Source organism: Bos taurus, chromosome 28 (assembly GCF_002263795.3).
Source record: "Bos taurus isolate L1 Dominette 01449 registration number 42190680 breed Hereford chromosome 28, ARS-UCD2.0, whole genome shotgun sequence".
Lineage (NCBI taxonomy): Eukaryota > Metazoa > Chordata > Mammalia > Artiodactyla > Bovidae > Bos > Bos taurus.
In genome coordinates this window covers 31,275,831-31,303,738 of record NC_037355.1, presented here as the reverse complement: position 1 = coordinate 31,303,738, position 27,908 = coordinate 31,275,831, and the positions used below count along the sequence as shown (strand labels likewise).

The following is a 27,908-nucleotide window of genomic DNA, read 5'->3' as shown; positions in this document are numbered from 1 at the left end:
AATCCCTATCAAGCTACCAACAGTATTCTTCACAGAGCTAGAACAAATAATTTCACAATTTGTATGGAAATACAAAAAACCTCGAATAGCCAAAGCAATCTTGAGAAAGAAAAATGGAACTGGAGGAATCAACCTACCTGACTTCAGGCTCTACTACAAAGCCACAGTTATCAAGACAGTATGGTACTGGCACAAAGACAGAAATATAGATCAATGGAACAAAATAGAAAGCCCAGAGATAAATCCACGCACATATGGACACCTTATCTTTGACAAAGGAGGCAAGAATATACAATGGATTAAAGACAATCTCTTTAACAAGTGGTGCTGGGAAATCTGGTCAACCACTTGTAAAAGAATGAAACTAGAACACTTTCTAACACCATATACAAAAATAAACTCAAAATGGATTAAAGATCTCAACGTAAGACCAGAAACTATAAAACTCCTAGAGGAGAACATAGGCAAAACACTCTCTGACATACATCACAGCAGGATCCTCTATGACCCACCTCCCAGAATATTGGAAATAAAAGCAAAAATAAACAAATGGGACCTAATTAAACTTAAAAGCTTCTGCACATCAAAGGAAACTATTAGCAAGGTGAAAAGACAGCCTTCAGAATGGGAGAAAATAATAGCAAATGAAGCAACCGACAAACAACTAATCTCAAAAATATACAAGCAACTCCTACAGCTCAACTCCAGAAAAATAAATGACCCAATCAAAAAATGGGCCAAAGATCTAAATAGACATTTCTCCAAAGAAGACATACAGATGGCTAACAAACACATGAAAAGATGCTCAACATCACTCATTATCAGAGAAATGCAAATCAAAACCACTATGAGACACCATTTCACACCAGTCAGAATGGCTGCGATCCAAAAGTCTACAAATAATAAATGCTGGAGAGGGTGTGGAGAAAAGGGAACCCTCTTACACTGTTGGTGGGAATGCAAACTAGTACAGCCACTATGGAGAACAGTGTGGAGATTCCTTAAAAAACTGGAAATAGAACTGCCTTATGATCCAGCAATCCCACTGCTGGGCATACACACTGAGGAAACCAGAAGGGAAAGAGACATGTGTACCCCAATGTTCATCGCAGCACTGTTTATAATAGCCAGGACATGGAAGCAACCTAGATGTCCATCAGCAGATGAATGGATAAGAAAGCAGTGGTACATATACACAATGGAGTATTACTCAGCCATTAAAAAGAATACATTTGAATCAGTTCTAATGAGGTGGATGAAGCTGGAGCCTATTATACAGAGTGAAGTAAGCCAGAAGGAAAAACACCAATACAGTATACTAACGCATATATATGGAATTTAGAAAGATGGTAACGATAACCCTGTATACGAGACAGCAAAAGAGACACTGATGTATAGAACAGGCTTATGGACTCTGTGGGAGAGGGAGAGGGTGGGAAGATTTGGGAGAATGGCATTGAAACATGTGAAATGTCATGTATGAAACGAGATGCCAGTCCAGATTCAATGCACGATGCTGGATGCTTGGGGCTGGTGCACTGGGACGACCCAGAGGGATGGTATGGGGAGGGAGGAGGGAGGAGGGTTAAAAAAATTTTAAAAAATAAATAAATAAATAAATAAAAGCTCATTTGTCATAATGTGGAAAAAAAAAAAATCACACTTCATTCTGAAAGCGGTACAGAGATAACGAGTGGTGTGATGCAGAGGAAAAGCATGATTCCAACATGTAGAAAGAACAAGCCAACAGTAGAGGGCAAGAGAGGAAGGAGTAGGCAGTGGCTAGAGATATAATGATGAGACCCTTATAATGGTTCAGGAAAGAGACTTAAATAATTAGATGAAGCAGTAAAGGAGAGCATCAGAACACATGACGGTGATGGAGACACAATCAAGTGACGGATTAGACAAGGAAGGAAGGGAAGAAGCAGTCAATGATGGTGCTACAGTCCCCCCAGTGATGTCACTAAGCAAAGTAAGGCAGCCAGAGGAGCAACAGCCTTTTGGAGTAAAAGAAAAAATAAGTTAGTTAGGACAGAGTAATCTCAAGGTTCCAAAGGAACATCCAATGAAGTGCTATCCAGAAGTCAACTAGAACAGTGGGTTTATACCTTAGGAGGAAGACAAAGTGGGGCTGGAGACAAATTGAAAATATCTGTGTTTTCTTAATTAACTTATTTTTAATTGGAGGATAATTGCTTTGTAATACTGTGTTGGTTTCTGCCATGTGTGAACATGAATCAGCCACAGGCACACACATGTCCCCTCCGTCTTGAACCTCCTTCCCACTTCCCACACCATTCCACCCCTCTAGTTTGTCTGAGAGCACCGGGTTTGAGCTCCCTGCATCACACAGCAAATTCCCACCTACCATTCGCCATCCATTTCACACATGGTAATGTATATGTTTCAGCGCTACTCTCTCAATTAGTCCCAGCCTCTCTGTCCGCTCACTGCCATCACTATTTACAAAGGCTAGGACACGGAAGTAACCTAGAAGTCCACCAACAGTTAAATGGATAAAGAAGTTGTGATACATACATGCAATGGAATATTATTCAGCCATAAAAAGGGATTCATTTGAGTCAGTTCTAGTGAGGTGGATGAACCTAGAGACTATTATACAGCGTGAACTAGGTCGGAAAGAGAAAAACAAATATCACAGTTCAGTTCCATCACTCAGTCGTACCCGACTCTTTGCAACCCCATGAACTGCAGCATGCCAGGCCTCCCTGTCCATCACCAACTCCCGGAGTCCACCCAAAGCCATGTCCATTGAGTCAGTGATGCCATCCAACCATCTCATCCTCTGTCATCCGCTTTTCTTCCCGCCTTCAATCTTTCCCAGTATCAGGGTCTTTTCCAATGTGTCAGCTCTTCACATCAGGTGGCCAAAGTATTGGAGTTTCAGCTTCAACAACAGTCCTACCAATGAACACCCAGGACTTATCTCCTTTAGGATGGACTGGTTGGATCTCCTTGCAGTCCATGGGACTCTCAAGGGTCTTCTCCAACACCACAATTCAAAAGCATCAATTCTTCGGCGCTCAGCTTTCTTTATAGTCCAACTCTCACATCCATACACGACTACTGGAAAAACAATAGCCTTGACTAGATGGACCTTTGTTGACAAAGTAATGTCTCTGCTTTTTAGTATGCTGTCTAGGTTGGTCATAACTTTCTTCCAAGGAGTAAACATCTTTTAATTTCATGGCTGCAGTCACTATCTGCAGTGATTTTGGAGCCCCAAAAAATAAAGGTAGCCATTGTTTCCACTGTTTCCCCATCTATTTGCCATGAAGTGATGGGACCGGATGCCATGATCTTAGTTTTCTGAATGTTGAGCTTTAAGCCAACTTTTCCACTCTCCTCTTTCACTGTCATCAAGAGGCTCTTTAGTTCTTCTTCACTTTCTGCCATAAGGGTGGTGTCATCTGCATATCTGAGGTTACTGATATTTCTCCCCGCAATCTTGATTCCAGCTTGTGCTTCCTCCAGCCCAGCGTTTCTCATGATGTACTCTGCATATAAGTTAAATAAGCAGGGTGACAGTATATTGCCTGACGTACTCCTTTTCCTATGTGGAACCAGTCTGTTGACAGGTTTACGGAATTTAGAGAGATGGTACTGATGATCCTATTTGCACAGCAGTAGTGAAAATATCTGTGCTTTTACAAGAGGAAAATGGGCCAGAAAATGATCCAGAGAAAGAATGGCCAATTAAGTGCCAAGAAGATCTAGACAGAGCTATCAAGAAATCAAAGAGAGAAGCTTAAAGAAGAAAATCATGTCTATACATTGAAAATCATGTCTGAAATACTGTAAATAAAATTAAAGAAAGAAAAAAAATTGAGGAAACCAAACAAACTCTCCATCAGGTAGGAATGGTCATATAGTGCCTTATGGTATATCAACCATGACACTCTGGCCCTCTAAGGAAAACTTGATAGTTGTCATTCTCAACAAGAAGAAAAAAAAATCATGTCTAATGATAGAGTGAGAAGTGACCATCAGACTTTGTGCTTAGAAGGCCTATAAGAAAGGACTGTAGCTTTAACAGTCCTTCTCAGACTTTAAAAGTACCACAAATCACTTAGGGATCTAATTAAAATGAGGATTCTGAAATGGGTCTTGAGTGAGGCCTACAATTCAGTTTCTGACAAGCTCTCGAGGGATGCCAGGGCTGCTGGCCCATGGACCACACTTAGCAGACAACAGTGAATGGGAGGTGGGCATTGGAGGCAGTGAGTGGAGACTACTTAAGGAAGTTCCGTACAGTTAGAGGACTGAGTGATGGGATACAGCATGAGTGCTAAAGGAATTAAGAATCAGAGGAAAAGTCAGTAGTGCTGGGTCTGTTTTGATTGAAGTATAGTTGATTTACAATGTCATGCTAGCTTTCTGGTGTACAGCAAAGTGATTCAGTTACATACATATTCTCCTTTTTATATTCTTTTCATTGTGGTTTATTACAGGATATTGAATATAACTCCCTGTTCTATACAGTTGGACCTTGTTGTTCATCTGTTTTATATATGGTACTTTGTATCTGCTAATCTCCCTTTCCCGTTTGGTAACCATAAGTTTGTTTTCTATGTCCATGAGTCTGTTTCTGGTTTGTAAATAAGTTCATTTTATCATTTTTTAGATTCCACATTTAAGTAATATTAATATATTTTTCTTTCTCTTTGACTTATTCTAGTTTAGTGTGATAATCTCTAGGTCCATCCACGCTGCGCAAATGGCATTATTTCATTCTTTTTCATGGTTCAGTATTATTCCATTGTATTATATATATATATATATATATATATATATATCATTTGTGTGTGTGTGTATATATATATTCTTTATCCATTCATCTGTCAATGGACATTTAGTTGACTCCATATGTTGGCTATTATAAATAGGACTGTGCTATGAACACTGGGACACATATATCTTTTTGAATTAGAGTTTTCTCCAGATACATGCCCATGAGTGGGACTGCAGGATCATATCATAATCCTATCTTTCAAGGAATCTCCACACTGTTTTCCACAGTGGCTGCACCAATTCACATTTCCACCAATTGTGTAGGAGTGTTCCCTCTTCTCCACAAGCTGCAGGAGTGTTCCCTCTTCTCCACAATCTCTCTAGCATTTGTTATTTGTAGACTTTTTGAGGATGACCATTCTGACCAGTGTGAGGTGATACCTCAGTATAGTTTTGATTTGCATTTCTCCGGTAATTAGTAATGTTGAGCATCTTTTTATGTGCTTATTGGCCATCTGTATGGCTTCTTTGGAGAAATGTCTAGGTCTTCTACTTTTTTTTCAGATTGGGTTATTTTTGTTGTTGTTGTTCAGCTGTACAAGCTATTTATATATTTTGGAAATTTAGCCCTTGTTGGCCACATCATTTGCAAATATTTTCTTCCAGTCCGTAGGTTTTTTTTTTTTTTTCATTTTGCTTGTGGTTTCCTTTGCTGTGCAAAAGCTTATGCATTTGATCAGGCTCCATTTGTTTATTCTTGCTTTTATTTCTATTGCTTCAGGAGAGTGACCTAAGAAACACTGGTATGATTCAAGTCACACAATGTTTTGCCTATACTCTCCTCTAAGAGTTTTATGGTGCCATGTTTATATTTAAGCAATGCATGCATGCTTAGCTGCTACGTCATTTTTCTGACTCTTTGCAACCCCATGTACTAAAGCCCACAAGGTTCCTCTATCCATGGGATTTCCCAGGTAAGAACACCAGAGTTGGTTGCCATTTCCTTTTCCAGGGGATCTTGCCAACCCAGGGATCACACCTGGGTCTCCTACATTGGCAGGCAGATTTTTTTTACTGCTGAGCCACCAGGGAAGCCCATATTATAATTTTTTTAAGTCCTCGGGCCTAGAAACTCACCCTAAGGGCTTTGATAAGTATATTAAGGGGATTCCATATATGATTTTTCAGTTCCTCTGTCCTTTAATCATACTTGACCCGAGTGAGTTAAAGCTTAAAGTGAAGCAGAAAGTGTCAAGTTTGACAACTGAGCTGGTCAGCAAAAAATTAATGTACCCCTTCATGATCATGTGCATTGGTTGGTTCAACACCCAACTGTCTCATTCTCCTTCCAAGATACTTTTTGACTAGAGGGTTGCTCCTACAATGCAATTATCTCTCCCCAACTCATCCACACCTGTTTGATTAGGACTTAGCCTCTGTTGACAGATTTTTATCTTTGGAAATGCTCCCTTGGCTGTGCAAAGAAGAACAAGTGAAGCAAAGGATTAACCAACACACTCTCACAGCAGCAGTCAAACTGGCACTCAGTTAAAAGGCAGAAAACAACAATTTCAGGTGAGCAGTCTCAGCAAACTGCTGCCAAGATCACCAGTAATTCCCTAGTGAATGAATTCTGCATTCAGCCCCTGTCCTCCGACAACTGCCTTTCTGCTTTTAAAGAATAGCTCTATTCTTGAAGGAAGTTTCATATCATCTTGATACACCCTAAGAAATAAAATCCTCCCCTCCAAACCCACAGAGAATGTCCAACCTGTCAAGATCACGTGACAGTCCTAAGACAAGTCAGAACTGCACAGATAAACTCCCTACCCAGGAGGTGTCAGAGCTCTTGCTTCCAGAGTTGGCTAGGAAATCTTTGTGAACCATTATCATTCCTTGGGATGGATCAACCAAAATAATCAAATGAATTGTCAAGAGAGAGGTTGCCATGGGATGGAGCCTAACGGTTATTAAGATAAAATATTTCATCATCCTAAATGGACCACTTTAAAAAGAGGAGTTTATATTTTTAAAAAAATCTCTTTATAACATTTATGTTTTCATGAAATCACAGAATGGTACCATCTGGAGAGACCCTCATTAGAGATCAGCAGAAGGACCACCTATGATGCTCCTTGAAAATGCAAAAGCCCTAGCTTCACCCCACACCATGGACTTCTTGACGCCAAACTCTCCATAAGTGTCTAATTAGGCTCAGTTTATTCATAAGACCCAGAGAAGTTGTGACTTTCCTAAAGCCACGGATGCCTATTTTAAAGTTATACTCCATCTCACTTGAAAAAGTACCTAAAGCAGAAGTCATATGGTTGATAACAGTGTTATCCAAGATGCCCTTCAATAGGATTCAAGTCAATGAACATCTTGAGAATTAGTTTTAGGTCCAGAGCAAAGTCTTATTGAAACACAGAGGGTTTTTTTCCATCATCAAGGTGCCTGAAAACAGTATTCCTCCCTCAAATGAAACAGAATTCACTGTGCCAAAAACCCTCTTGGTCACACCTGAGCCCCCCAAACTGCTTTACATAGCTTAAATTTCAGGGAGGTGTTTTTAAAAGTTTTTCGCGGATAGTAGGCCAATCAGACAAGGAGAAAAACAACAAGAAATCATACTGTGGACTGTCATCTAATTCTTTTTTCTTTCCAAGTTGGTAAATATATTTCCTAGTCCCTTTCCGGAGGAGGGGTATGGGGTGTACCTGTTGTTTGCCTAGTGAAGCAGAACACTGCATACCCGTTCCTTCATCGGAGAACTAAGAAACATGTCATTGTGCTGGCTGTATCCTCTATGCCAGTGGTGTCTTGGAGGATTCAGATACCACTTAATAAGTCACTCACACTAGGCCTCCTGCACATCAGTCTGAAAGGACACATCAAAACACTTTGTTCTCCAAACCTCTTGGGGGCCCAGATGGAAGAACTTAACAAATCAACACAGAGATCCATCCGTTATATGGCTCTAAGGCAGGTGGGGGAGGGGGGCAGGGCCCACTGGAAACAGGAACAACGTGTTTATAGATGGACAGGACGCAGCTAGGCGAAACAGGAGAAAAGACACATCGGCATCTTGCCCTATACTTCAATCCCAGTTCCAGCTGGTGTTCAACATTGAACTATATAGCCAGTTACCACCCTAACTGAAACTGTGTAATGTTGAATCAGAGCCAGAAGAGCTGGACAAACCAGAACCCATGCCTCATGTTTGCTCTAAATAGTTCATCTCCTTTTGTCTGTTCATTTCCTTTTATTTGTCAGTATCAATCTTGCAGGGCTAGAACATGAGTTTCCGTAGCCACACTGTCTCCTGAAACCCCCCAAATATTTTCATGACCCTTTAAACATCCCTGAGGACTAAAACTCCAGGCTTTACTCGTCACATTTGAACTGGGTATTTGGCCCACTGACATTTAATATAGTTATTGCTATGGTTTGAGTTAAGTCTACCACATTACCTCTGTTTTCTCTTTGTAGCTTGCATTTTTTTCCTTTGTTCCTCCTTTCCTGCCTTCTTTTACAGTTTTTAAGAATATCATTTTAATTTATCTACTGTTTTTTTGTCTGCTATGTCTTGCATTATTTTTTATGAATTGCTCTAAGATTATAATATACATTCTTCATTTCACACAGTCTGCTTAGAGCTAATGTTGTACCACTTCCTGTAAAATGAACAAATCATGCAACCATAATGAGTCTTTTATCTCACCTCCAGACTTTATGTTACAGTTGACATATATACTACCTCTGCATAAACTATACTCCAAAATACCTTAGAGGTTGGTGGTTAAACACTCCCACGTGTTTTGAAGAAATTAAAAGGAAAAATCTTTGTTTATCACATCCGATGTTCTTCTTGCTTCCTCAAGGTGAGTTTCCATTCTTCAGCTTATATCAATAGAGCCTCCTTTATCTTTTATTGATATGCAGAAGCGCTAGTAATTTTTTTCTATATGAAAATGTCTGTACTTCATCTTCTGGATTTATAGTTTTCTTTTTTTCCTTTTTTTAAGCCCTTTAAAGACATTCTCTTACAATTCTTCCAGCGTCCTTTGTCTCTGGTAAGACACTAAGGTAATTTAGTTTATCTCAGTAACTCCTTTAAGAGATCTACGTCTTTCTCTTCTAGCTGTTTAACTTTTCTTTTGGACATGTAACTGAGTCATACCTAAGTGTGGTTTGCTTCAAATTAATCCTGCTTGGTGCTCTTGAGCACCTATAAATTCATGTTATTCACCAAATTTGGGATATTTTCAGCCATTAGTTCCTCAGTGTTTGGCCTCACCTTCTCATTTCTTCTTTTGGAACTCTATTATGTTAGAACTAATATTAGAACATAAAGTACAGCTTGTGATCCTGCCCAACAGGTCCCTGTAGTTCTGTTTGTGTTTGTTTTTTTCTTTTCTCTGTTTTTCCATTGATCTTTCTAAAATTTCTGACTCTTCCTCTGCCACCTTCATTCTATCATTAAGCTCATCCAATCAATTTTTTGTTTGTTATAATTTCCAGTGCTAGTTTGTGTTACTATTATTAGAACAATAGAATCATATAATACTAATTCTCTAAAACGTCCTATCCTTTCCTACCTTGTGATCATATTTCCCTTTACATCTTTCTGCATATCTGTAATAGGAACTTTATAATATTTATTATTCCATCATCTGGGTCATCTTGGGGTTGGTCTCTACTGACTGCTTTTGATAATGCAGTGAGAATTTTACATTGATCTTAGATGTCTTGAATGATATGCTGTAGAAATTCTTGATTCTGTTAAGTTTCTCTGAATATCGTTTTTTAAGCAAGCCAATATATTGGCTGAAAGCAAACTATAAAACACTGTCTCCCCTGTGGCAGGCAGCAGTTCAAATTTCAGTTCAACTGTTTTATTCTTACTCGTGTGAAATCTACTTATGTGGTTCAGGGTCCAACTACAGATTTGGGCAGATTTTCTACATAGAACCTGGACCTCCACTCACTTGCTCACTCCGTACAGGGATTTCCCTCTTTTAAGCAGCCAAGGTTACCCTAAACCTAGATGTCTCATTATTCAAGCCAAAAACAGTGTGCTTTCTATTAATTTTTCCTTTCTACATGGCAAAGACTACAGACTGCCCTCAAGATAAAACTTGTAAAAAATGAGAAATTTACCCTACTCCTTACCCTCCTTCAAGTGCCAACCCCCCTCCAAGTACTGTCTGCTTCTTCCCCTCTCATTAATTATGTAAGAATAGTAGAGCTCTAGTTTTCTTTACCACTTTCTTGCAAGGCAATAGCAAGCAAACAGCAGAAGATCCACCAAATTCTTCTCATGAGGATCAGCAACTGTTCCCTGTATCAGATATACATAGATTCTGAAATCCTAGTCCCTCAAGACTGACTGTACGGGACCAGCAGATCAGCCCTCATCAGGCAGAAATTCCCTCTCCACCAGCTGATGGGAGACATTCCGCTGATGTTACAAGGCAGAGAAGCGAACTGAATTCCAAAATCTGACTTGTCCTTCTATGTAGGGAGATGAGACATCCAAACTGCTTCACCTCTGGCAGAGGACAGGCTGAGGGGCAGCCATCATAAGAGTAATCAAGAAGAAAACAACTGAAATGTTAACAGAAATGTAAATGCTAAACGTGGGCAAGCCAGAGGAGCTTAGAGTTTCTGAGAGTCCTAGATACAAGTAGAGTCTGTACTTACTTACCAGCTTTCTTCCCCCATGGTACTCACAAGACAGATTAAGGCGAAGCAGGAGAAATAGGGAGAAGCCCCGAAATTGTACACAGGCATGAAATCTTGCCTACTTTCAAAACCTTCCCTCATTAAAAAAAAAAAAAAGAATGAAAGAAAACACCAGCCATAATCCACTAAGGAGGAACAGTCCCAGATAAAAGCATAATGCAACTAAACAAGAGCTAGAAGCAAAAGATATCTGCTCCTTGAGGAAAGGGGCAGAAAACCTGTTCAGGTAGAGCAATTTGCATACATAGAAAGCAGAGGCCTGATAATACTGGAAAGGGGACAGAAAATGCTGTCCTACTCAAGAGCATTCATTAATGCGAGACAGAAAAATGTATGCCCGGGACTTATGCACTCAAAACCTGCTTAAGACTGACAGAGCGGGAGGAGACAGAAACCCTCCTGCCACCACAAGCCTCACCACTGAGTAACCAGCAATAGCAGTCAACCCTCAAGGAGGGGAAAAGGCATGGACGGGGCTTAGGCATTTGAGACCTGCCAAGAGCTAAGGATGGAACGGGGACATAAAGAAAACCCTTTATTTCTGCAACTCCCACTAAACCATGACAGTAGCAAGCCACCAATCTGGTACATCTTACAAAATAACTCAGACCCAGCTCAATTACTGACTATTGATTCAACTACCCATGCTAATATTCCAACAGAAGTGTCTCCATTTCTAAGTACTATTTATCTAAATTTCTGCAGTTGTTTTACACACACCATCCAAAGTGTAATCGAAAATTATCTAACACACATAAGCAAGGAAAAGAGATTCTTCATCAAAAGATAAAACAGTCAACGTGACCAGAACCAGCAGTGATGCAGATGTTGGGATTAACAGCTAGGGACATAAAATAACTATTACTGCTTATTTTTTTTAACCTAGAGGAAAAGGTGAACATAATGGATGAACAGATGGGTGATTTCCAGAGGGGAAAAAATGGAAACTATAAAAACAAATCTAATAAATATGCTAAAAATAAAAGCATGGTAGTAAAGAGGAAGAATTCCTTCAACAGGCTTATTGGCAGATGACACAGCAAAGAAAAGGATTTTTGAACTTGAATGTAAGTGAATAAAAAATCACCCAAATTAATAGTGAAGAAAAGGGTGGAAAAAACAAGCCAAAGCAGAGCATTCAAGAGCTATGGAATGATACCAAAAGGTGTAACGTATATTTGGAATCCCAAAAGCAGATAAGACAGGAAAAATAGTAGGAAAAAAAAATTAAAGAGATAATAGCCAAGAATTTTCCAAAACTGATGAAAAACATCAACCACAATTCAAAGAACCTCAGAAATCCTCAAGTGGGGGGTAAGGACACAGGCACCTCACAGCAAAACTGCTAAAAACAAAAGAGAAAGCAAAACTCTTGAAAGCAAGCAGAGAGAAAAATAAACAAATACAGAAAAACAAAGCTGAGAAAAACGGACTTCTCAACAGAATAAATACAAGGCCAAAAAAAAAAAGGAACAGCATCACTAAAGTACTGAAAGTAAAGTTCTGAAAGTACTAAAAAAATTATATAAGGAATCCATCCACATTTAAATTATCTTCTAAAAATGAAGGTGGGATAAAGAATTCTTCATCCAAACAAAAACAAAGAAAGCACTGCCAGAATACCTGTACGAAAAGACATTAGAAAAAGTTATTTAGGCAAGAGTCCAGTACCAGAAGGAAATCTGGATACATATATAAAGAAGTAAGAGCTCTATAAATGCTAAAAACATGGAAAATATGATTGACTTTTTTTTCTTTTTATTTCTTTAAAAGATACTGGCTCTGAAAAATATATTTAGTTTGCAAATGCAAACTAGAAAAAAATAAAAGACTAAATTTTTCTCTTAAAAGAAGCAAATTAAAAATATTTTTCCTGGTTTTAAAAAAAGATAACTACTGTCTAAAAAAAAAATAATCTCTGGGGTGTAAACATATACAGCAGTAACATGTAAGTCAACAATAAGACAGAGGATGGGCAGGAGGAAACTGAAGTATACCATACTGAGGTTCTTAAACCATATAAAAAGTGGCATATTATTTGAAAACAAACTGCAATAAGATATATAGTATACATGGTAAAGCTAACAAAAAAATACTTTTAAAGGAGAAAGATTTTTAAACCAATAATGGAGATAAAATAGAATTGCAAATATTTATAAAGTAAAGGTAGGAAGGAAAAGAGGGAAATGGAAATAGAGAACCAATGGGGCAAATAGAAAGCAATTTGCAAAATGTGAGATTTAAAATCAAGTATACTGATAATTTTATTAAATGTAAATACCCTAAACACTTCAAGTAAAATGCAGGAATCATGAGATTGGATTAAAAAAAATTCACTATAAATGTAAATTCAGAGATACAGTAAGAGTGTGTGTGTATATATATAAAGTAAATATATATATATAAATAGATATACCACACAAAATTTGAGATCTTTATAATAAAATAATACAAAGTGGGCTTCAAAACAAGGAATATTTTCCAGCACCAAAGAGTCAATTAGTCAATAAGATATAACAATATGTATTCAAGTAAGAGTTCCAAAATACATAAAGAAAATGTGACCAAAATGAAATAAGAAACACAAAAAATCCACAATCATATATAGAGATTTCGTACTCATCTAATTAACACTAAAAAGCAAACCCAAAAAATTGTTAAAGATATAAAAGACCTGAACAACACTATGAGTCAACTTGACATTGACAAAAAAACTCCAACCAGTGATAGCAGGGTCCACATTCTTTTCCAAAAGTCCATGGAACATTCGCCGAGATAAGACTTTTCTGAGCAAATGTTTATAACTGCTTTATGTATAGTAGTGCAAAACCTTAAACAATCCAAATGTCCATCAAGCGGTGAGCTTGTCAGCATATCACAGCACATCCACACAATGAATCCTATTCGGCAACATAAAGGGATGAACATACATGCAACAACGTGGGTCAATCTCAAAAGCATCATGCTCAGGGAAAGAAACCAGGCACCAAAGGCTACACACTGTATGATTCTATCTTCATAACATTCTGGGAAAAGGCAAAACTACAGAAACAAAAACTAAAGCAGTCATGGTCAGCAGTGAGGGATAGGGAAAGACATACAGGGATAGGATGAGGGGGCAACAGGGAATCTTCAGGGTGATAGAAAAGTTCTATCTTGATCATGATGCTGATTACAAAACTGCACACATTTGTCAGAAATCGTCTGTTTCCTTACAAATGGAATTCTTTGTATGTAAATTCTATCTCATTAATCTAACCTTTAAAATAAAAAATGAACAAATATTGTTACCCAAGCTAGACAATGGTATAAAATATGCTAAAAAATAGTGATGATAATAATAAACTCTTCATGTGTTTATTCAGATCAGCAGAGGCCTTGACTTACTTTTCTGGAAAAAAACTTTTTGAGAAATTATCTCATCCTACTTCCTCACGCACAACTTCATTGAAACTTCATCACAAATAGGCCTGCACATCAAAGAATAAATGTCTCCAATGCACACTTAGATCTCTTCTGTACCACAATGATCAAAGAGATAAGAAACCTTATAGATTTCAATAACATGAAGGCACATGAATTCATTTTCATGTCTGTAATGGACCACCCAGAATCTGATGCTAAGTTGTCCTCCTTAAGAACACGAAGCACTCAAGGAGTTCTGGGAACCAGGAGACCATGTGGGGAGCCTCTGCTGAGAACAGATTAACTGTCCTTCATTGTTCAAAATACTGTGGGCTGTCCAGGTCAGAAGGAACCTAAATGGCAGGAAAGAACACCTAGGCTGGGCCCTGGACTTCTGGGTCTGCTCCAGAGTATCAAAGTAAGAATTCCTCAGTCTTCAGTGAGGAAGGTACTGAGAGGTGTTTCTCGGGCAAGGTCAGGTGCAAAGAGAGCCTTCCTTCAGAGAAGGAAAATGCTAGCTAAAACTCCCAGCCCCTTGCTGGTTCCTGCCAGAGGAAGTCAATACTGAACACTCTTTTCATCAAGGTTGTGCGTGCGAAGTCGCTTCAGTAGTGTCCAACTCTTTGTGACCCTATGGACTGCAACCCGCCAGGCTCCTCTGTCACTGGGATTCTCCAGGCAAGAATATTGGAGTGGGTTGCCATGCCCTCCTCCAGGGGATCTTCCCACCCCAGGGATCGAACCCATGTCTCTGATGTCTCCTGCATTGGCAGGCAGGTTTTTTATCACTAGATCCACCTGGGAAACCCCGCTAAAAGTTAATCTGCAAAAACCTTAATACTATCCTGATCTGAAGAAGAGTCTTTATAAAAGTTCACAATGTTGCAACCAAACCCAAAATAACCTTCTTAATCTATCAAGGGTTCCCAACAGGCCACCTCTAGAAAAACATTTGTCATCTAAGTGATTTTTTTTCCCCTTTAAAATGTAGTCTTTCAGCATAGTGTTTATACTTGCCACAAAGATACAGCGTGATTAATGCAGAAAAAATAAATATGAAAAGTCTTACAATCAAATTAAGGAGGGCACTTGATAAAATGAGGCCTCTTCTTGTGAGTAATTTGAAAGAATAACTGTTTTTCATCACAACCTCAGCTCCCAGCAGGTCCTACAAAAACCAAGCCAGCTGCAGTTCAAGAAAAGGTCCAAAGGAGGACCTACTCAAGGTGTGGGTAAATCTCAACTGTGATTGCAGACCAGGTTTCTATCTCTTTTATCCCCTTTAATAAATCGGGCTTGACCTGAAACTCCAAGAAAGTTAATTTACAACAGTCAATTTTTTTTTCACATAACAGCTCACCTTTCTTTTTCTTTTAAATTTAAACCATTATGACAAATAGAGATTTATTATATACCATAAACACATGTGGCTTGAGCCCTGGTATTTTGTCTGGAAGCTCAGATGGGGCAGTAAGCTGCCGGTGCAATCAAGAAACCCCACATGACATTCCTGATAAAGATGAAACACACACACATTCCACAGCACTTACTGTGGCCAATGTGGTTCTGAGCATGGTGTGGGCACCACAGACCCAGCGCAGGCTGTAAACTGAAAGGTGATTCCACCAGGCCAGGGAGCAGTACTGTCAATTATAGCCACATTACCCAATCAGTGCTGACATCTTCAAAAGGGCTTTTAATTAGAGATGAGCAGAAAGAGGCAGCTCCTCAACACACTTTTCAAACATGAGCCTGGTCTCACCCTCCTCATGTGCTCCTAACATAATCCTGCAAGTGGCTCATGTGTTTTGGTCCAGAGGCACTCGGTCATGCTGAACAGAATCATCCTAAAACCTCTTTACTGATAAGTCAACTGAATCTTGATGAATGTGGGTTGCTGCTGCTGCTGCTAAGTCGCTTCAGTCGTGTCCGACTCTGTGCGACCCTATAGACGGCAGCCCACCAGGGTCCCCCGTCCCTGGGGTTCTCCAGGCAAGAACACTGGAGTGGGTTGCCATTTCCTTCTCCAGTGCATGAAAGTGAAAAGTGAAAGTGAAGTTGCTCAGTTGTGTCCGACTATTCGCAACCCGATGGACTGCAGCCTACCAGGCTCCTCCACCCATGGGATTTTCCAGGCAAGAGCACTGGAGTAGGTTGCCATTGCCTTCTCCCATGAAAGTGGGTTAGGAACCTTTTATTTGCCATGAGGCCAAGACTAGGATGAGACTCCCGGTCGTTCTCCCTTCTCTTACCCAGGCTAAAATGATCTTTAATTGATACCTCTTACAGATCCTCACTGGCAATGATACGTGGTGCTTTACTGGCTAAGCAGGGTTCCCTGGGAGGTAATATTAGCTGGTGGTAAAAGACATCAACCTTGGAGTCAATCCTTGCTCCACCACTCCCCAAATTCTCTAAACTTGTTTTTCCATCTGTAAAACAAGAATACTAGTAAGGACCCTATATGACTCTTGGGGAGATTCAGTGAAATAATATATAGAAGTTACATGGACAGTGGTGATACATTTTAAAAACTTTAGAGATTCTCTATCATAATCTAATCAGTCACATATAGCACAATAGTTAAAAGCTATCAGTAAATGTCATTATTATTAATAAACTTCCTGTGTGTGTAGGATTTCTCTCCAGAACTAGAATAAAGCTTCCTCAACAGAAGAACCTTCACCTTTGATCTTCTTTTGCTTTGTTCATAGATTCCAGGCACATTAACAGCTCACCTTTCTTTTAAATTTTACAACTTTCACACACTCGCTGATCACATCAATTCTACCATTATTCCTTGTAAAACAGACTTATAAACGTACAGATGAAAAAGGAAAAGTAAAATCATCCTTGATCCCAACACTAGAAATAACTAGTTAATATCGATGTATTATTAGTTTTGCTTTCCTTTTTCAATGCTTATACGTGTCTTCAAGTACAACTGATATCCACAGTTGTCATAACTCACTCTTTTAACTTAAGAGGAATTCATGGGTATTTTAACGCTACCGTTCAACGTCATTCAGAACTGGGACCTTGGAAGGCAGCCCAGCACATCACCCTGTGGCTGCATCACCCCCAGTTCTCCTCCATTATCTTGGAAGTGGAGGACACCTGTGATACTAGAGCTCAGTAAGACCGATGAAACAAGATGCTTGGAGTCCCTGTGGACTCCCTGGACACTGTGCCTAACACTGGACAATACTCAACAAATGTCCTGTCTTCCCTCCTTTGAGTATCTGGGGTCTTCAGAGAAACTTCAAAGATTCCAACTGCTACCATGAAATAAGACTTCTCAGCACTGAAAGAGTTGAATCCCAAGACCATCTCTGTAAGTCTTCTACCCATTTTCTTCAGCTTCTCACAAAAGATTTTGGATCATGACAGTCTACATAAGTTTTATGATCACTGTAAATGATAATCCAATTTCTTTATCTCTGTGTCCTTCCAGAATCCAGAGCTCTCAGACTGGAAATTTTGTCTCTAAAGGAGTCTCTATTTCAAATATGATGGACTTGCTTCCCAACCAGTCTTAAGTCCTAGACCGTAAAGGGAAACTTAATATTGGAAATAATTTAGGACCTGGGGTCAGGAGACCCGAGTACTACTCCCAACTTTGAAATTTGCTAGCAGCCATCATTTTGAGTAAATAACCTCCCTTTCTGAGTCTCAGTTTTCTCATTTGCAACAGGTAATGTTGCAGTAAGATTATTTCCAGATTCATTTTGTCAACAACTTTAGGGCAGTGGCTAATTTATACATTCAGTCGTTTCCTTTTAAAGTCTACTGTAAGCCTATGAGTCTATAGGCTTTGTCCTACAATGTGTTAATAGTGCTGCCATTTTGGTTGTTGTTGTCACTAAGTCATGTCCTACTCTTCGTGACCCCAAGGATGTCGTTCACCAGGTTCTTCTGTCTGTGGGATTTCCCAGGCAAGAATACTGGATCCTTCTCCAGGGAGTCTTCTTGACCCACCGGAGAAGCCTTGTACTATCAAAGCAGAGAAGAAGACAGACTGATGGAGATTAAGCAAAAGCCCACAGTCATGGAGTATAAGCATCATTTGAATCCAGCTGTAGGTGTAAATCCTATGTTTGTGATCAGGAAGTTGTATACATCCCAAATCTTTCGGTTCTGGGCTCCTCCTAGAAACTCCAAGTACTCAATAACACTTGCTGACTGACAGATTGTGGTTTCTTATTCAATCCATGGACGTTTACTGAGAGCTTATTTCTATATGTCCTTCTGCTGAACAATACTAACATTTAGGAGCTGACAGTTCTTTGTTATGGGCACTGTCCTGTACCTTGTAGGATGTTTAGCGGCATCCCCACGTAGATGCCAGTAGAAACCACCCTTCCAAATGTGCCCATCGATGTCCCCAGAATAAAAGGGTCAAAATCATCATTCATTGAGAACCACCACTCTAAAACAAAACACACTGAAAACACAGGAAAGATGGGCTTAAAGAATAAAGCATTAGTCTAATACAAATGAATAGAACAATAGCAATGCAATCAAGTAATCACACGAAATTCCAACAACACACCCCTTCTTAAAAACACACCTGACTTATGAGCATGCCCTACTGTAGGAACAACACTACCTCACAGACAGTCGGGAGGGGTTTACACTCTTGCACCATTACTAAAGGCAGAGTTAGAGCCAACCATTTCGCTACTAGGATCACCGCAGAAGATGGGGTTTCTCCCTTCCCAAATTAGAGGGGGAAGGCAAGAAAAACTGTTTTCCTAGCCTTCTATATCCAAGTTAGGGTCCTGAAGATGTTTTCCAATAGAACCAATGCTTTAATGGTGAGGTTTTCAGGCTAGCCCACAAAAGCATTTTATCTAAAACGGTGCTCTTTTGCACAGTTTTGTGAGATGCCTGGAAGCCTACCATCATTTAAACCTGTGTTTTGTAAGGATATAAATTCTAAATACACACCACCAAAATTAACAGCAAATTTGGGGATCTGTCCTCTACCTGCTTTTATCCAGAAGTTCCCACCAATATCTCCTTCCTCTCAGGCTCTCCATCGAAACTCATCACGTGAGTATAAACACATACGCTCGGCTTCTTTTCATTCTCAAGTGCATCTGCAGTTGAGCTTTTTAGGGATCTTTGCTGGCACTCTTTTGAAGTTGATTCTTGGTGTGAAACTGACTGAAGAGAGGAGTAAGGAACCCAACTTCAAGTATGCCAGAAAGCACAAGACCCAGTGGGGAAAAGCACTCAGGGATCCCTGTCTCAGAATTAGTAAGTCTCAGTCACTGACAGGAGTGAAAATCCAGAAGTGCAATAGATCATCAGAGACACTTCAGCTTACGATCATATTTTATCAACAAAATTACATTCCAGGAAGGGAAAGAAAGGAGAGGGGAGAATAGGTGTAGGGAGGGAGAAAAAGCCACATAAAAGTTCTGAAATATATCAATGTCCAGAAATGGGAAAGGAAAAAATAAATAAATAAAAAGAAACCTTTGGAGAATTAAAAAAAAAAAAAAAAAACATGAAATAAAATGTCTATCTTATTTCAGAATCCTGGAGTAAATAATATTTCTGATGCCCCCACAGAGAGTCAAATCCAGCCAGCAAAACAAACAAAGATACAAATAAATACTGGGCCAGTGAATTAGGGAAAATACACAGAGGAATTTAAAAACGGGATGAGGGTTTTGTTCAGAAATGGGATCCTTCCTCCCTTCTCCCCTCCCCAATTTTATTTTCTTGAAGTAAAATCCATTATTTTGAAAATACCATTTGAAATCCTAAAGAAATAGCAAACCACAGTATTGTGGTATTCCAAAGTAATATCTCTTGTTTATAACCATATAAATTTAGCCCCTGGCACTACAGGGCTTATATAATAGAATAGAGTTATTTTAACAGCGCCCTGTTAAAGAAGAAGCAAAATGTTCAGCTCATTTTCTCCGGTGGGAGGGACACATGGCCTCATGCGAGAGAGCGAACATGCCTAAGTCATTACCGCGGGAAAGCCATCCGTCAAAGCCGGGTCGCTCTGGCATGGCCAACACCACTGGCGAGATCACAGAGGCAGCCTCTGCTTGCAATTACCAGGGAAGGACCTTGGCTCTAGGCAGCCTGCTATCAATTACTACCCTGGCCTCGCCGCTTGGACTTGTCAATTTCCCAGTGTCTTCTGTTTTGTAGCAGTAAGAAAAAGGGCTCCTCCTGACTGATTCTTGGAAGTTTCTCATGTGTTGTGTCACTCCTCGGTGTCATTAACAATTCAATTAAAATTTCACAGCACACAGGCAGGCAGCGCCGGACAGGGGGCGGGAAGGAGCCCTGGCTTCGGAGATTTCCGAAGGGCCTGCAACAGGGCCACGTCGGATCAGGCGAATCCAATCTTGAAATGTCTTTGACTTCACAAGTCAGGCTTGCATGTGTCTCCCATCTGATGCGATGCTGGCTGTCATGTTGGCAAGATGACATGTTTGATGTTCTCACCCCGCTGGGGGTGCAGGGATGGGAAGGAATTTCAGGCTGGCTGGAAACAAAAATCTCACATATTACTTCACTGAAAGTTTTGGCTCTGTAATGGATAATTATAAATATTCATAATCAGCTCTATTAATCTACAGTGAGTTCTAGAAAGTTCTTTTTCTCCATTTTTTTTTCCACTGGGGCCTCCTATTCTCTTGCTTTCCAGAGTAGAGCTGTCTCTAAGAATTTAGAGACAGTATAAATCACAATTAAATTCTTCAGGAAGGTGGAGGACTGGGAACTCTAAGACAGGGGTGGCTGGAAACAAGAGAGACTCGCTACTGTCATTATTAACTCTGTGAAAGTGCAAACACTCCTTTGTCTCGCTGGATGATGGAGCTATACACGCTCACGTGCTTTTAAGCATCCCAAGGGTTTAGGGCAAAACTGAAAAAAAGTTTCAGGCTTAAGACTTCTGAGGCAGCTTTCTCTCTAACCCTCTCAATGAGTTTAGTCATGCAAGGAAAGATTCTTTAAAGTTACCAAAGACTTTGTTTAATGCCTAAGAAAATGCAGACTGTCAGCACCCTTTGTCAGGTTTTGGTGGCTTAAGTCCATTCCCCAATACACTGGTGACCCTCCAACCCCTCATTCACCAGTTCCTTTTTGACATGAAGCGCTGGATAATTGTTTGATTTCCTTCTAGGTAAAAGGAGATTAAATGCCCAGCTGCAACAGCTGACACACAAAAGGGAAAATATAGTTTAACCACCATATTTATCAAGATAATTTTTCTTCCACATGCTGATTAATAACATTAGCCAACCATCCCCTTCAGCTTGGGGAGAGAAGGGGTGGGGAGGGACATGTCCCCCTTAAGAGTATCAGAAACAGGAGCTGACAGTTCAAGGCAAAAATGATTTGCATGTAAATTCTGATCAAAAGCAAGTCTGCACCCTGAAGTTGTCAAGTTTTGCTACCAATTTGACACTTAAATGGGCTATAGCAAAACTTGATTTAAACTGAAGAGGGAAAAAACATGGCAACTCAATTACCCCCTAGCAGATCGGATCTGGCAGCTGAGGTCAAACTTTTCACCCTGCCATTACATTTCTCAATACCTGATGCTTTAAACAAACACTATGTATTCCTCCTACAATCCTGGAGGAAAATGCATTTCTCAGGACTCCCTACTGTGCCCCGGATTAAAAAATAAAGTTTCACTTGTGTGGGATCTGGGGCCATTTTCTCCATTTAAATTTCTGAATAAATCAGGACTTGAGAAATGGCCATTTTAGACTGGGGAAAATAGTCTCTGCCACCCCCCTCAAAAAAAAAAAAGAAAAGAAAAATACTTCACAGGGAAGATTTGTGGAGTACTAAAAGATGATTTAAAAACAAATATTCCCATAGCATTAGAGAGAAAACATTGACCTGTTTTTAGTTTGCTTTTAATATATTTCATATTTGAGCTTCGGCTGAACAGCACATTAATTCAGCAGGGAGAAAAACAGCTAGCTGGTTCCAAATCAGCTCCAAATTTATAGAGGACCAAGCATCTCATAAGGCCCCGGGACACAGGCTCAAATGCAGGAAAGACTCAGTATAACGACCCATCTGGCCTCTGGGATTTCTATCCCACCAGAGTTTAAATGCTCGTGTCTCCTGGGCCATTTAATCCCCCATGGAGCTCTCATTCCTGCAACTTTTTAAACCAACAACTGTTTAAACTCATCTTAATAAGTCCCTCAAAACAGCTCTAAAACTAGTTTTTTGTTGGGTTTGTTTTTTTCTTTTTTTAAGGTTATATCCCTATGTTGATTTTAAGCTCCTTCTGAAAAGTAAGATGTTTAGTGACTGCATTTACCCTAATTTTGGGTACTTGTATTGGGCAATCGGATCTTATACACGGCATCGTCTCACTTATTTAGCCAGTAAATACACTGAGCATATACCAAGTGCTAGGCACTACACTAAGCCCTAGGGGGCCCAATATGAGTAAGAGCTGGTTACAGCTGGAAATCAGTCACATATACAAGTAATTGTAATAGTACAGGGGAAGCACTGCAGACAGTAATACTTAAAAGTATGTGAGAGCAGATATAACTGAGGAATTCATTCCAGGGAAGTAAACATTTAAAATTCCCCTGGTGACTAAGACTTTATCTATATTGACATCCAGTTGGTGGTGGGACAAGTGCCAGTGGGGAACTGAGACATCTGTATGGAAGTTAGCAAGGTGCCACTTCTTGGCAAACAGATGGGGAAACAATGGAAACAGTGACAGACTTTATTTTGGGGGGCTCCAAAATCACTGCAGAGGGTGACTTCAGCCATGGAATTAAAAGACACTTGCTCCTTAGAAGAAAAGCTATGAAAAAAAAAAAAGAAAAGCTATGACCAACCTAGACAGCATACTAAAAGGAAAAGACATTACTTTGCCAACAAAGCTCCGTCTAGTCAAAGCTATGGTTTTTCGAGTGGTCATGTATGGATGTGAGAGTTGAACTATAAAGAAAGCTGAGTGCCAAAGAATTGATGCTTTGCAACTGTGGTGTTGGAGAAGACTCTTGAGAGTCCCTTGGACTGCAAGGAGATCCAACCAGTCCATCCTAAAGGAAATCAGTCCTGAATATTCATTGGAAGGACTGATGCTATAGCTGAAACTCCAGTACTTTGGCCATCTGATGCAAAGAACTGACTCATTGGAAAAGACCCTAATGCTGGGAAAGATTGAAGGTGGGAGGAGAAGGGGATGACAGAGGATGAGATGGTTGGATGGCATCACCGACTCGATGGACATGAGTTTGAGCAAGTTCCAGGAGTTGGCGATGGAAAGGGAAGCCTGGCATACTGCAGTCCACGGGGTCACAAAGAGTCAGACACAACTGAGCGACTGAAGTGAATTAAAGCAAGGTGAAAATAGGCAAGCCTGTGTGGCCAGGTTCTAGGCAGTTGAAGAAAGTAGGGTCACAGAGCAAGAAGCCTATAGCTTCACCCAGAAACAAACACACAGAACCCCACTCCTCTTGTACCTGGCTTCCCTGTCAGCCTACCACGTCACCCCTCAAACATAGAGCGGTCCCACCACTGCCTTCTCTGCGGTGCACTGACCTTCCTGCTGTTCCTCCAGCATGTCAAGCTTGCTCTGGCCCCAGAGCCTTGGCACTTTGTTGTTCCCTATGCCAGCTTCCCAAACCTTGACACAGTTCAAGCTGTCTCATCATTCAGTTCTTTGCCTAAACGTCACTTCTCAGAGCAATGCTCCCTAACAACTCTAAAAGAACCCCTAAACCCACTTCTGAGACACTCTAACCACTCACACTCTGCTTTATTTTCTTCATAGCATCCCAGCCTGAAATTTTATTATCTGTTTCTCTCTCGCCCTCACAGGGTTGTAAGTTCTATTTCCTCAGTTCCTGGTATAAATGGTACAGTAAACATGTGATGAATCTATTAACACTCATCAACCCCCTGATGCCTTTAAGCCAATATCCCTGAATGCATACTGCAAAGAAAATTAAGGCCCCAAACCAAAGTCACCACAGACCTTGTCTTCCTGACCTTTTGCATAAAGAACAAATAACAATTCTGGCCATACCTCATTTTATTGTGCTTCACGTTACTGCACTTCAGACACCGCATTTTTTTTTTTTAAACAAATTGCAGGTTTGTGGCAACCCTGCATCAAGCAAGTCCATCCATTTTTCTAACAGCATTTGCTCACTCTCTGTCTCTGTCACATGTTGGTAATTCTCACACTATTTCAATCTTTTTCATTATTATTCTACTTGTTATGGTTGTCTGTGATCAGTGCTCACTGATGTTACTATAGCTCACTGAGGGCTCAGAAAATGGTTAGCAATTTTTAAAAATAAAGTATTTTCATTAAACATGTACATTTATTAAAGATATAGTGCTGTTGCACACTTAATAGACTACAGTATAGTGTAAACATAACTTTTAGACACATTTTGTTGCTGTTCAGTTACTCGGTCGTGTCCAGCTCTTTGCAGCCCCATGAACTGCAGCATGACAGGCTCCCCTGTCCTTCCCTGTTTTCTGGAGTTTACTTAAATTCATGTCCTTTGAGTCGATGATGCCATTCAACCATCTCGTCCTCTGTCACCCTCTTCTCTTCCTGCCCTCAATCTTTCCCAGCATCAGGGTCTTTTCAAATGAGTTGGTTCTTTGCTTCAGGTGGCCAAAACACTGGAGCTTCAGCTTTAGTATCAGTCCTTCCAATGAATATTCAGGGTTGATTTCCTTTAGGATTGACTGGTTTGATCTCCTTGCTGTCCAAGGGACTCTGAAGAGACTTCTCCAGCACCATTGGGAAAGTAGAAATGTCCTATGACTCGCTTTACTGCAGTGGTAATAAAGCAAACCCACATTATATCTGAGGTATGCCTATATAAGATGGATGCAAAAGAAGCATTTTTGAAATTCAAATATAGCCAGAGGAGGGAAACCGCCAAACATACCCTCCAAAAAACCATTTATCAAAAATCTCTGCGATCTTTCTGAAAAATACACATTTAACTCTAACCAGGATCCCAGCCTTCCCACAAATCACCACCACACAGGGGAAACCATGTGAGAAGTTATGTTCTGCTTCTGAACATTTAAGCATTTTTATCAATGTTATTTGCCAGTATAAATATTTTCTCTATAACTTGATATTGAAAATAGGAGTACATCAAACCAGGACTTATAACATGCAAAGGAAACAGTTCAGGCTAAGGTATTCATGGCTTCAGTCATTCTCATAAAACAACAGATGAAATAAAATGTATGACATTCCCAAAGAGGGAGTTTCTCGTGTAATTCATCTTAAAATGCAATGTTCTGTCATCTCAAGTAACACTTACTGAAAGCAACCATCAATACTTTTTGTCAAAAGACTGTACTCTGTGTAAAATGTTCCATCAATCTCTATTTACATAAAACAAAAAACTTTCTGTGTGGTTCTAACACACAGTCACGCAGCGTCTCCATCTCCACTTTTCATGCTCTGCTGAAAAATAATTTGACTGACACCAGAAAAATAAAGATGACCCTTGAAGGAAAGCTGTTAGGAAGGGAGAACCTACTGGAAAAAATACCTTACTATGTTGGACACATGTCCTATTAGAGTTTTTTTTTTTTTAATCATATATTTTTTTAATAAAAATTGCATTTTTCTAGGAACCTGCCCCCGCCACCAAACCCTTTTATTCAACAGTATGCAAATAACACTTGCTGACAACTAACAACCCTACAGATTCTAAACTGCAGCAGGCCACCTCACTCTGTTCCAAGCCAGAAATTTTAGCTTTAAGTCCTGCAAAATGTGAGTATCACATGAGGCTAGAAGAAGGTCGTCGCCTGGGGATGTTTATAAAACACACAAATTAAGGTATTAGCCTTTCACCCTGAGGGTCTGAAGATCAAATCCCAGCTTAGGTAACAAAACAGAAAGTCTCCCTGCCAACCTTTTCTGAAAACTGGCTTGTTGAAAATCTACAGACCCTTTCACGTGACCCACACTGGGGTGAGGGCTTAGATGACAAAGCTAGAAAACTGCAGGTCAAAACCAAGACAAACTACTCAGTGCCCATCAAAGACATTTGAACTTTGCACCCAGTGACCCTTCCAGCCACCCTTCATCCCACCCAGCTAACCTGAACAGTTGAGGGTTGAGGATTACATAATAAACATCAACACTGCTTACATTTTTTGATTCACAACTGTAAGGTCCATTAGAACATCCATCAACCTTCCGTAATTACTCTTTGCATTCACTCACTCTGCGTGTCTGAGCACCCAGTACTCGGGAAGCCTGGTGTAGGGTGGAGTTGGGCAGCCAGAGCCGGCTTCCAGTGGCACTATACGGTCTCCATGGAACCACTACCTCTCTGAGTCTCCGAACCTTGGTTTCTTCACCTATAATGTGATGGAACTCAGCTAGATTGGCGGTCTTCCAAGTGTGTACTGCAATCTAGAGTGGGGGGAGAGTGGTTCAAAAAACCTCAAGGGCTTTCTCGGAGGAGAGATGAAGAATGAGTGGCAGGGTCCTGGCCCCTCTTGGACACAGCAGCCTCATCATTGTCTGTTACCAGGCTGACAAAGCTGAAGGCCTCATTGCAACCACATCCTTTAAAAAAAAAACAACAACAACACAGAAGAAAGAAAACACTTATGGGCACCCAGAGTGATGGTGATAAACAGCATCTTAGATAGTTAGATAGTTTGGGCTTAAAACGTCCTTCTCTGCTTTTGTTCATGACTTCAACCTAAAGCACATGAGTAGCTAAAATACTAGAGCTTTCACACTCCTTACAAATTCTAGGCTTTAACCAATAATCAGTAGGACATCTAGTATTTGCCCAGCTTACACTGGGTGCAGTGCAGGACATGATGAGGAAACTTGTCCCCAAAGTCCCAAGCCTTGAACACACAGTCCCGTCCAGATCCAAAATGCTGCAACAAGCGGACACCAAGTGTTCCAATAAACAGGTATTGGGCAATATGGGATGGACAAGTAAAGTGAAAATTCTGAGGAGCAGCAGCTCATTAAGGACCTGAGTAGCTATAAAAGGCCTGAAGTCATTTGAACAGCCCTGTAAGGAAGGTTAAGATTTGGGTGGCTAAAGGAAGGCAATGTGGAGGAAGTAGGGTAGCCATCTCAGATGCTAAGGCTGACATGAGCAGAGTCAAGTGAGATTCAGGGTCAGAGAGAGTCCTGCAAAGCAGAAGCCAACTGACAAGCAATCAAGGAGGTAGGTTTAGGTTGCATCACACAATCCAAGTCAGTATCCAACCAACCTCTTGTTTTACATGATGCGTAGAGTAATTCGAGGTCTTGGTCAAAGTCCTAGAGTCAGCTTAGTAACCAGGATGGCCCTCATGTGGTGCATTTTCTACTCTATCACACTGTCTCATCCTAGAAGCGCCAGCAGTATTTGTACTACCAAAGGAAGGGGGACCCAGAAACCTGAAGGGAAGTCAGTTCCAATAGTAAGGATGGGTCTACTTCAATTCCATCCCAAGTGATCACTAGCCTCTTACTTGATTTTTTTTAAAACCACACCTAATTTTCTTCTAGGGTTTCATTCTGAAAACTTTTGAATGATAAAGTTGCCTTTGAGGATCAAGTTCCTCCAAAATGATCTTAGGGTTCTGTCTTCTGGGTTATTGCATTAGTGAGCTCGTCTTCTCCCGCAAAATACACTAAAGGCAGAAAAGAAAGATGAAGGAAGCAAAGAGGGAGAGAGTATCTGAACTTAAGTTTTCACCTTTCACAGAGGCATCCATGACTTGAATAGCAAATCTCTAAGCTACTGCTGACAGTCCACCTTGTGAAAAGAAGACTAGAGTGAAAAAGAAAAGTCTACACTGCCACTCCAGGACAGAAGTCAGAACAGAGAAGGCTCACTGAGCACTTACAGTTGTTGATGGATGTCAAGGTTAAGAAGAAAAACTCAGGTGAAATCTTTGTGAGAACGTTCTCATCATGCAACAATTCTAAAAAAGGAAAAGACACCAAAGAATGGGCCAAAGAAAGCAAC

The 27,908-nt window shown here is 40.2% G+C and overlaps 1 long non-coding RNA gene across 1 annotated transcript in view; it reads right to left on the bottom strand.

Moving 5' to 3' along the window:
- Positions 1-1,131: 1,131 nt before the first annotated feature.
- The window catches only part of LOC101907017 (uncharacterized), a 166,467-nt gene continuing 139,690 nt past the window's right edge, over positions 1,132-27,908 (bottom strand). The window contains exon 11 of the long non-coding RNA XR_009493293.1: positions 1,132-27,864. This is a non-coding gene — a long non-coding RNA (uncharacterized lncRNA). The remainder of the gene's footprint in view (positions 27,865-27,908) is intronic.